The following is a 12,221-nucleotide window of genomic DNA, read 5'->3' on the forward strand; positions in this document are numbered from 1 at the left end:
GGTCAGAATATTATTTAGTTGTGCCATATCTCTTATCTATATAACTGAAAGGTTTTAATTTTACTCATCAATATAATTTTCTTACCCACTGTATCATTTATTTATTACTCACATTTATATGTATATAAATAATAATATTATCAATCCACTACTGTCTTATAATATAGTTATTAATCAACTAGTTCATACTTTTTCATTTCATTGTTATGTAAATTTCCAAATTTGTTAGGCAATTATTTATTTTATTTTATCTTTTTCTCTGAATGATGGTAGTTATCTCTTTTTTGTTTTTTTAGCCCTGATAAAGACCTAAAAATCAAGTCGAAACGTCGGCACAAATGTATAATATTTTGTTTATTTGTGTTGTTTCTACTGACCGCATCCCCGACCATATTCTCCTCTTATATATCTACGATCAACTATCTTCAGCTCAAAATGAAGAATAGTTTATTATCCTGGGACTAGGTTCCTTTGGAATAATTATAAGGTAATTGTAATATTAAAATAAAGTATATTGTCCAAAAACAATGTGGCCGCACTTAATTTTAAGTTATTATAAAATTACATATAAATAATTTCAGAAATAAAAAAAAATATATATATTTTTCTGAATACATAAAAAAAAAAACTTTAACTTCTATAAAATGGTAAAATACGTAAATAATAATATTATATAGTATTAGCAGAGCAGTTAGATTGTAAAAACTGAAAAGTAATTATACTGTAGATGGATCTGGTAAAGGTCGACTGAAGATGACTCAGACACGAACGATAAATGACGGTATAGATAAGGACGATTTTCGCTCTCGTTCGTGAACAGCTCAGCTTTCACTGGAAGCCACCACGTGTCTTTCAGTGGCTACATGGTTTGTAGAGCTATTGATTGAATCGATTATATTAAGAAAGAATTATAATTTTAATGAGATAATTATACAATCCAGTGTAAAAGTAAAATTATTTATTAATGAAGAATGATGATCTAATGATGAAGAACGTTGAACAGGTGCACCAGTTACTGACAGACCAACTCTTGTTTTTAAATATTAAGGGTTTGGTGCTAAGAACCGTTTCAAAATTGGCGCCAGTTGCTTATGTTCAAAATGGTTTACTTTACAACTGGCGCCAATTTTGAAATGGTGGTTGCCATCGAATTATTAACCCTGGATAGTAAAAGAGCCTAAGAGGAGACAAAAGGCAGGCATCGATGAGTCTCCCAAGTATACGTAGGGGGAATACAAAATGGCGGATGTTTTTAAAAAAGTTAAAAATAATTAATATTACATTTGGAACTCTATATCTTTAAAACTACCGAGAACAATAGAAAATCTAAGAGAACATCATTTAAAATAGAGTAAATTTGCTAAACTGTAAGACATAAGAGAGCTATTTACGCTCAATAGTTCTCGAGATATAGCTTTTTAATAAGCAAAATTTTTTAAAAATTACCGAAAGATTAGTAGTTATTTAATTTATTTTGAGAAATCTATATCTCAGGAACTATATGAAGTACAGATGTCTATTAGCACTCAAATTGAAGCTACTTTAACGGACTATAAAAAAGTATCTAACCTTTACTTCTGTAGGAATAGTAGTTTTCATGATATTTGCTAAAATAAATTTATTTATAGTTGTTCGGACAATAAATTTGATTTGTGAAAACATTTATTTCAGAAACCAGTGGACGTACTGATGTCTGCCAGCGCTCAAATTAAAGCTAGTTAAATTTACTACAAAATAGTTAATTGTTTATCTTTGTTTATCTTTATAGTTGTTTATCTTAGGAGTAGTAGTTTTTATGATATTCACTTATGGATATAAATTTGGCAAATAAAAATTTGTCCGAACAACTATAAATCAATTTATACTAGCAAATTTCATGAAAAATATTACTCCTACGAAGATAAATATAATAAACTACTTTATAGTTCATTAGACTAGCTTTAATTTGAGTGCTAATAGACATCTGTACGTCAAATGGTTTTTGAGGTATAGATTTTTCAAAATAAATTTACTAACTACTGATCTTTCAGTACGTCCCATACAACATTTTTATGAAATGTTACTTTTTAAAAAGCTATATCTCGAAAACTATTAAACTTAAATAACTATTTTAGGGCTCATATTTTAGAAAATTTGCTCATCTTTAAATGACGTTCTCTTAGGTTTTTTGTGTTGTTCCTACTTTTTAAGATATAGAGCTCTGAATGAAAAATTAAATTTTTTTATCGCTTTGAAACAGCCACCATTTTTTATTCCCCCTACCTATACTTGGCAGACTCATCAGTTTTGTCTATTAATTATACATAGTTTTCATTAAAGTAATCAAAAATTAGGGTGAGATAACTGCTTTTTTTCCTTCCCGGCTCTTGTGCTAAAATGTGTGTGACCTCACTGAACCATGGTTTATTTCTTATTTCTATTTGGAAATAAAATTTTTTTTATTTATTTTCAAAACCTCTTTATTTTTCTGGAAGATTATTGATCATTGACCGTGTGTATAGATGAATGGAATATGGTCTGGTTGCGGTCAAAAAAACTCAAATAGTAGATAATTATACTATTTTTATTGAGCCAACGTTTCGCCCCACGTTGCAGGGCTTCGTCAGGGCTATAAAAGATATAAACACTTGACATAGTTACAAAAAAAAACATATAAATATAACAGGGGTATACAACGAAATTTCATGTATACCCCTGTTATGTTCCACTTATGTTTTTTTTTCTTGTTTTTTTTTGTAACCATGTCAAGTGTTTGTATCTTTTTTAGCCCTGACGAACCCCTGCAACGTGGGGAGAAACGTTGGCTCAATAACAATAGTATAATTATTTACTATTTGAGTTTTTTTGACCGCTCCCGGACCATATTCCATTCCTCTTTATTTTTCATTTAAATACATAATATATAATACATAAGTATATATATATATACATAAACAAAATACAAATTATATCTTTGCCGTATGGCGTTAGTGCTTTATATAATGATAAAATATTTTAATACTTAAAACGAGAAAATAGAATTAAGTTTTTTTTTTCTAATTTCAACACAGCGATATTTTTCCATACTCACAAATGAAATAAATAGTAAACTGCAGTACTTATCGAAGGATTAATTTAAGGACAATCTTAAATACGATTTTAGAACCACATCAATTTTAAAAAAAATAAAACTTTATGCAGTCTATTCTAGGTCATTAATTCCATTCCACAAATACCCCATTTTGTCAATACTTAATGTTAAGTTAAATATTAAATCTTTTAATCACAGTTATACTAAATTATAATAGTGACATTTTTCACTAAAAAAAGTTTTTTTTTCCGATTTCAATAAAATCGATATTATTCCATACTCACAAATAAAATAAATAGTAACCTACAGTACATATCGATAACTACAATTGATAAATCGATGTATTGCGCTAACCTTGAAGACGAGTCTGAGTGACGCAAATTTAATCAGTTGCTATGTGCAGTCGGAGAGAACATGTTTGTGTGCTCCTTACTTAATATAAGCGTGAGTAACACTGCTTTAAATATTATTTATATATATATATACGCTAATATTGAGTAAATATTACTTATCTTAATTTAAACTTTAATCAGAAAAATCAATATCAGTGAGGAGGTGTTTTTAATTCTAAATGACGTTGGAATGTTGTTATTATTTCATTAGATCTCGATTTATTTGTTTAAATGTTTACCGTACGAATAATCTACTTTGCACTCCTGTGTTAGCTAATGTAACCTGTAACAGAGATAAGTTTTATTTACATTACTCGATAAAAATTATTAAATAGAAATTATTGACGTTCTGTGAAGCTATGGTAACATTAAAACTAGTTTACACTATGACACTTCACAGCCACAGCAGGAAATGTCATCACAACTGCAATGATTGAACTGTAAAGCGTGCACAGTCATGGTTTACTATCATGACAGTACTGTCATGACCGTTCTTTATAACTAGAGTGTGATGGGTGACAGCACAAGTTGCGTTATATTACTGCTATGTTATAAAGCACGTTTACACATGTGACACTTTACAACAGTTATCATAGCAACTGCTATGGTGAAACTGGATGAAACCTACCGTCAAGATAACACTTGCTATCTTGGCAGTATAGTATCGCTGTCAGGTATATTGTGCTTAAAATTGTATTAAGCTACTGTCACATATTAGCGAGTTTATAAGTAATTAATATTTTTGAAAGATTAATTGTTAGCCAAATGCAATTAATTGTAGGAAGATAGTCCCGGTGGCGGTCAGGAAATGTACCCAAAATGTGATTATCATAAATCTCTGGAAATTAAGGGTTTACCTTTATCAATACCTAAAAAACATAAAGATATGTCGATCCCTACATTGAAGGTTCATCTTTATTACATCTGAATTATATTTATTTTGATAAACCAAGATGGAAGAAAATATTTGCATTAATTTGTTTAAATAAAATAAGTTTTATTCAATTTTAGTCTCAAAACAATTTATATTTCTTTATAAGTCTGACGTTTCATCCAATTCGGAACTCTTCAAGGACAATCTTGAAGACAATCAGTCTATTCTACCTAGGTCATTAATATCAATTCAAAAATACCCTATTTTGTCAATTCTTCACATTAAATTAAAAATTAAATCTTTTAATCACAGTTATAATTGTTGTAATAGATTATCATAGTGAAATTTAACTATGATTAAAAGTTTTTACTTTAATATGAATAATAGAGAAAACACAAAAGGGTGATTGTGGATTGAAATCAATCCATGGCAGAAGAATAGCCTGCATAAAGTTTGCATATTCCTTTGCATTATATATTTTCAAAATTTTTATTTTATTTCCTTAATTATGTTATTTTTACATACTTATTCAATTACCTATATATATATACATTTTATTTTCCACTTCTTTCATCACTTTATTTTTATTAATTTCATTTTGTACTATTATTTACATTATGTATTATAAAATTTATGTCATTCTGTTTATATTTTCTTTTTTTTACTTTTTGTATTCATCGGTTGTTGTCTTGTTCTTTGTTCTTAGCCCTATAGAAGGCTAGAAATTCTTGCCGAAACTTAGACACTATTAAATTAAAGTTATTTCAACTCATTTGTGTTATATTCTGACAAAGATTAATTTTATTTCAAAGGAGATTATTAACGGGTGTTAAGTGAAATTTTTTTGATAGTAAGTACCAAATCATATGTTATTATCACTATTGGATAAAATTTAGGAAAGGAAAATAAAATATATTTGTTAAAAAAATATTGGAATATTGGAATAACAATATAGAATATTTTATTTGAAGATGGATGGTTGACCGTGTGTCATAATAGAAATAGTACAAAAACCCAAGAGGAGAAAAAAGTCAGTTACTTCACCCCAATATTTGATTGCTTTAATGAAAACTATGTATAATTACTAGTCAAAATTGACGAGTCTGCCAATTATATGTAGAGGGAATAAAAAATGGCGACTGTTTCAAAACGTTAAAAATAATTAATAACTTTTTATTTGGAGCTCTATATCTTTAAAACTACCAAGAACAATAGAAAATCTAATATAACATTATTTAAAGTAGAGGAAATTTGCTGAAATATTAGCCCTTAAAAGAGCTATTTATCTCCAATATTTCTCGAGATATAGCTTTTTAAAAAGCAACATTTCTTACTAATGTACTGAAAGATTAGAAGTTAGCTAATTCATTTCGAAAAAACCATTTGACGTATAGATGTCTATTAGCATTCAAATTAGAGCTAGTTAAATGGACGTTAAAGTAATTTATTACATTTATCTTCGAAGAAGTAGTAGTATTCATGATATTTGCTAAAATAAATTGACTTATTTTACTTACTTCGGATAAATTTTCATTTGCCAAATTTATATTCATATGCGAATATCATAAAACCTACTACCCCTACGAAGAGAAATGTAATAAACTACTTTATAGTATGATAAATTCCCTATTTTGAGTGCTGGCAGACATATGTGTGTCTTACGGAACTAGAGATATATTTTATCAAAAATCCAAAGGTATTAACTTCTTCTTTATAGTCCATTAAACTAACTTTAATTTGATTGGTAATAGACATATGTACGTCACATAGTTCCTGAGATATAGATTTCTCAAAATAAATTAACTAACTACTGATATTTCAGTACATTTCCATGAATGCTTTTTAAAAGGTTATATCTCGAGAACTATTGGACGAAAATAGCTCTATTAGGGCTAATATTTCAGCAAATTTTCTCTTCTTTAAATTATGTTCTTTTAGATTTTCTAGTGTTGTTAGTTTTTTGCTCCGAATGAATAATTAATGTTTTTTAAGGTTTTGTAACAGCCGCCATTTTTTATTCCCCCTACCTATAACTAGGCAGACAGATCAGTTTTGACTAGTAATTATACATAGTTTTAATTAAATTAATCAAAAATTGGTGTGAGATAACTGCCTTCTTTTTTTTCTTCCTGGTTCTTGTACTAAAAAGGAAGATGGTCCATGTGCGGTCAAATAAAAACTCAAATAGTGATTAAACTATTTACGTTTTGGCCCACGTCGCAGTGCTTCATCAGGGCGTAAAAAGGATACAAACACTTAAATGATGTAAATATGAATGATAAAAGTAAATGAAAAATTAAAAAGATGTATAATGAAACATAAAAATTAAATAAGAATAATAAAAGTTTATAGACAAATAAATGGAAACGGAAATAATAACGGATAAAGAGAAAAATATAAATGAAAGTACAAACTAAAAGATGGAAAAAAGAGGTAAAACGTAAGTGGGTGGATAAATGTTAAGATTGGTGTAGTTGTTTTAGGTTAGGTCGGGTTTCACTGGGCGAATGTATGTAAGAGCGATAGGTTATATCGGCTACGAACCTACGGGTTTGCTAAGCATTTATTATTATTAGGGGTATTCATGATATTTGGTTTAACATGTTAAAGCGTGTTAAATGGAAAAACTCGTGTTAAATCGAAAAAAATTGCCTTCTTTTACCGTGGTAAAACGAAATAACATTTAACATGGCTGAGAGTCTGTTACTTGGTCTGTTAAATAGAGAATGACGTCACACACTAGACCAGTTGAGATCGCCACCATTTTTGTTGTTGTGACAGCTCAGTTGTTTCGTGTGTTTGTGGTATTCATATCCCTGTTATTAAACCATAATGGATAATTTAATGATACATTTGAGAAAAAAAAACAGTAAAAAACAATGTAATTTCATTCTACTATCTGAAAATTTGTAAACGCTCGCCAGATAAAAATCTCACTTATATGAACCATGTAATTATTCTTAGGGGACATATGTCCCAGAATAAAGTTATTTTTTCATTTCATTTTATAAGCTAAACTTTCACACAAATTCCACTTTTCACTCACTCTAGGCATGTTGTAATTAATTACTTAAATCAACAACATAAACAATAACATGAGGGTCTGGAAGAAAGGTTATAAACATAAAGGCTTATACAACAAGTTGCTGAGAAAATCCGCTAGTGGCTCTTATGCATTTAATGTTTAACATGACTTCAAATAGGGTTGCTCACAATCTTATAGTTATAACATTTAACATGGTAAAACATTTAACATTTAACACATCATGAATACCCCTATTGTTATAGTTCAAAGTAATATCAAATTTCTTTGGTTTAACTCACATCAATTATCCTTTAGCAAAATTCTCGTATACAGAAAGGAGACCAAGATCGCCACATACTCCATCAACACTCCTCAACCACAAGACAAAATTTTCACCAGGCGATCATTATCTGAAGATGCGAACCTCCATATCTTCGAACCGCAATACTAACTTTCTTAGGTTGAAAGTATCAATTTATCTCCTAAAGTAAAAAGGAGAAATTATTATTTTGAATTTAATTCAACCCTAGATAACGCATTAGAAAAATTGAGACATTAGCTGATTTTTTATTTTTGATATAGTGGCTTCAACTAAAACTATCAGATTATTTTTTTATTCTCACAGGTCTATTTCTTTGTTTTGCGCCTTTATCTTCTAAACAGTTCATCCTAGAGGGAAAAAAATGGTATAAGAAATTAAACAAGTTAAAAAAATATATTTTTTTTTGTATATGCAAAAATATATTTTGCCAAGGAGTAAGTAAAAAAATATATTTTTCAAATTTAGTCCAAAATTGAGGTATAGTAATCTATACATCTGGTCCAACAACCACTTCTGACTGTCCGGTATGGTAAGGGTTTTTCTCTCCTTAATGCTGTGCTGCGCATGCTCCGAACCTAAGTGGTTGATAGAACAGACCTATGGTAAACCTAAACTTGCCAATGAAACGCATTTGTTACAATTTTAAATGGTTCCTAAGCAGCTATCTAACATAAATTAATGAATTAAATATTGTATATAATTCTTTCAATTTTCACTTATAAATCCTAGGTGTATCGTGATAAGAAAGTTATAAATAAAACAAACATTAAATTAAGCCTAGACTGAGTACCGTAGTATAATAATTTGATCAAGGAATATTACAGGTCTAATACAGCCCGCATACAACCAGAACCGGTGGTTTTGTCTCCATACTTACAACTTTTTTTTTTTTTTTATTATTATTTATTTATTGTAATTTACAACTGTACAAAATAATACAACAGGTAAATATGTAGTATGTTTCATATACACTTGAAAATCTTGGGAAGGAACCACCCATTGGTGGTACTTCAAACATTAATTTAAACTAGAAGGTCCCGTGGCCATCTTCTTTTCAGACGCCTCGGAGGATTATCAGGGATTGTTAAGGATGAAAGATTAAGAATTAATGGGTTAGGATGGTTAAGGAGTTTGGAATAAAAAGACGCATATCTGTTTTGGGTCAAATCTGCAACGAATGAGATGTTAAGGTCTTTATGAATGAGTTTATTTGTGACGTAATAAGGAGCATCAACGATTTTACGTAGGATTTTGGATTGTAACGATTGGATGCGGGAAGAATTTGATGGTTTGGTGGAGCCCCAGTGCTCAATTCCATATGTCCAAATTGGTCTGATTATTGAAGTGTATACTAATTTTTTTACTTACAACTTAAGTGAATTAGTAATTATGTTGGTCATTTCACGTATAACTAAATGTATTATTATTTGTTCCATTATAACCTTTTCACTAGAATTTCTCATACCATTGTTTTTTCGTTACGGTGCACCGTTTAGAAATTTTGAGAAAAAAAAAATAAATCGACCATATAAAAAATAAGGCGCCACTGCAGATCCTAGGTTGTTAAGAACTACTTTGCTCGAGGCGTTGTATTAGACTTTGAAAGCACCTTATTAGATAATTATTTGAAGATGTCAAAAGTTAATATGACTATTATTAATATGATATTGGGAATGGGTAGCTCATTAGTAAGGCAATGGACTACAAACTCCAAGGACCCTGTGGCAGATAATTGTCAGCCCTCTGGGGTTCACCCGGCCTCATAAAGTGGGTACTCTTAACCTCCATGCACAACCGTTGGCCTAGTAACAGTACTTTATAACAAAATACTGCACCCCTGACGTTTCATGGGTAATAGTGGTATAGATTTAATTTTTTTTTTTTTTAGAATATTATATTTTTATTTTTATTTCCAAAACTAAAATTTTATAATATCGTTTATTTAGTTTTAATTCTTACATCCAAATTTTGAAATAAACAACAGAAGATTTTGTTATAAACCTATTTATTATTTAATATTAGAAATTATCACAAAGGATAAGGACGAAAACCTTATGAACCACATTCACCCAACAGGAGCGTCCTACTTTTTGTTCCCTAAAAGGTGTCCCGTGAGTATTTATATCATCGATTTGTACAACTGTTTAAATAATTGGATATGATGATGAAAAAAATCTTTATGATTACTTTTGAAATTGAAATTGTGAACTGTAGCTCTTCCATCGGAGACTGAAGAATCCAGATTCCGTTAAAGATCTAAGATCTTCTTGCCACGGCTCATGATTCGAAATAACAAACGCAGGAGGTGAAAAGATGAGAAAAATGCTCAAATGAGAAAAAAAAAAATATGTCACGTAAAGAGTGTACTGGTGAGATAAATGGTCAGGGCAAAACTGAATTGTGTATAAGAGGGAAAAAGAGGAAGTAATATAAATAGTACTAGAGCCCAAGAGGAGAAAAAAGGCAGTTATCTCACCCCAATTGTTTATTACTTTAATGAAAGCTATGTATATTTAATAGTCAAAATTGATGAGTCTGCCAAGTATAGGTAGCGGGGATAAAAAAATGGCGGCTGTTTCAAAACGATACCAAAAACTAATTTTTCATCCGGAGCTCTATATCTTAAAAATAGGAACAAAACAAGAAAATCTAAGAGAGCATCATTTAAAGTAGAGTAAATTTGCTAAAATATGAGACCTAATAGAGTTATTTACGTTTAATAGTTCTCGAGATATAGCTTTTTAAAAAGCAACCTTTCATAAAAATGTTGTATGGGACACACTGAAAGATCAGTAGTTAGTTAATTTATTTTTAAAAAAATATATATCTCAAAAACCATTTGACGTACAGATATCTATTAGCACTCAAATTAAAGCTAGTTTAATGGACTATAAAGTAATTTAAGATGTTTATCTTCGTAAGAGTAATAGTTTCCATGAAATTTGTTGAATTAAATTGAGTTCCAGTTGTTCGGACATAATTTCATGAGCACAAACATTTGACAAACGAAGATAAGTGTCATAAACTACTTTATAGTAAGTTAAATTTCCTTTATATTGATTGTTGGTAGACATATGTGCGTCTCATGAATCTAGAGATATATTTTTTCAAAAATCCAACATTTTATACCAACAACTAGATATTAACATTTTGTGAGTATATTTTGTCAAATATCATAAAAACTACATGAACATTCACTATTTTGTAGTAAATTTAACTAGCTTCAATTTGATCGCTGGCAGACATCTGTACGTCAAATGGTTTCTGAAATGAAGTTTTTCATAAATCAAACTTATAGTCCGAACAACAATAAATCAATTTATTTTAGCAAATATCATGAAAACTAGTATTCCTACGAAGGTAAAGCTCATAAACTTCTTGATAGTCTATTAAAATAGCTTTATTTGGATTGCTAATAAACATCTGTACGTCACTTAGTTCCTAAGATATAGATTTCTCAAAATAAATTAACTAACTACTTATCTCTCAGTAGATTTTTAAGAAATTTTGTTTTTTAAAAAGCAATATCTCGAGAACTATTGGACGTAAATAGCTCTTTTAGGGCTAATATTTAAGCAAATTTACTCTTCTTTAAATAAGAGTACTCATAGATTTTCTAGTGTTGTTGGTAGTTTTAAGATATAGAGCTCCGAATGAAAAATGTTTTTTTAAGGTTTTGAAACAGCCACTATTTTTTATTCCCCCTACCTATACTTAGCAGACTCATCAATTTTGACTAGTAATTATACGTAGTTTTCATTAACGTAATAAAAAATTGGAGTGAGATAACTGCCTTTTTTTCTTCCCGGCTCTTGTACTAAAACAAGTGGCAATGAAATATCAAAGGGTTAACGAGTATTACAAAAGTATAATAAAGTGTTAAAAAAGTATAAATAAGTGTTAAAAAAGTATAATCAAGTGTTAAAAATGTATAAATAAAAAAGATGAACTATTAGTAAAATAAATACTTTCACTTCCCAATATGAGCAAAATGCTCAAAGCTACACCTTTCTTGGGGTGAGCTCACATTTTTTAATAGAAGATGAAATAAGTAACGAAAACTTATCTCAGTTTCAAAAAGTTTCATTATAATTATAAAACAGGTACAGGAAATTTCAGTTTCTAAAATCACAACATTTACTGACAAAAATAAAACATTTAATGGAAGAAAAAAAATAATAATAATAAAATAAATAAATAAAATAATAAACAATCAAATTAAAAAATAAATAAAATTAAACAAATATAAGGAAAATTAAATAAAATATAAATGACATTGATGACCAATGAAGTTTGGCGTCACTAAAGAAAAACAAATAAACAAACTTTTTTCATACTCTCCGAAAAGAGACAAATCGATTGGTGTACAATAACTGAAAAAATATACACTTTTTGAGCTACAAACCGAAAACGCTTAATTTTGTTCATAAACTTCATAACACAACAAACAGTCCAACGTTTCGGCCATCCTCAGATACAATCTTAATACAATTTTAGAACTAAATCATTTAAAAACACTTCATGCAGGCTAATCTGCA

General features: G+C 29.1%; 1 protein-coding gene across 1 annotated transcript in view; it reads left to right on the forward strand.

The window, feature by feature from the left end:
• Positions 1 to 3,439: 3,439 nt before the first annotated feature.
• Positions 3,440 to 12,221, forward strand: part of LOC136796656 (uncharacterized) — a 43,419-nt gene continuing 34,637 nt past the window's right edge. The window contains exon 1 of the mRNA XM_067050967.1: positions 3,440 to 3,514. The gene's annotated coding sequence lies outside the window, so the exon portion shown is untranslated. The remainder of the gene's footprint in view (positions 3,515 to 12,221) is intronic.

This window comes from Halyomorpha halys, unplaced genomic scaffold (assembly GCF_000696795.3).
Source record: "Halyomorpha halys isolate HHAL.00 unplaced genomic scaffold, Hhal_1.1 Scaffold990.1, whole genome shotgun sequence".
NCBI classification, from domain to species: domain Eukaryota; kingdom Metazoa; phylum Arthropoda; class Insecta; order Hemiptera; family Pentatomidae; genus Halyomorpha; species Halyomorpha halys.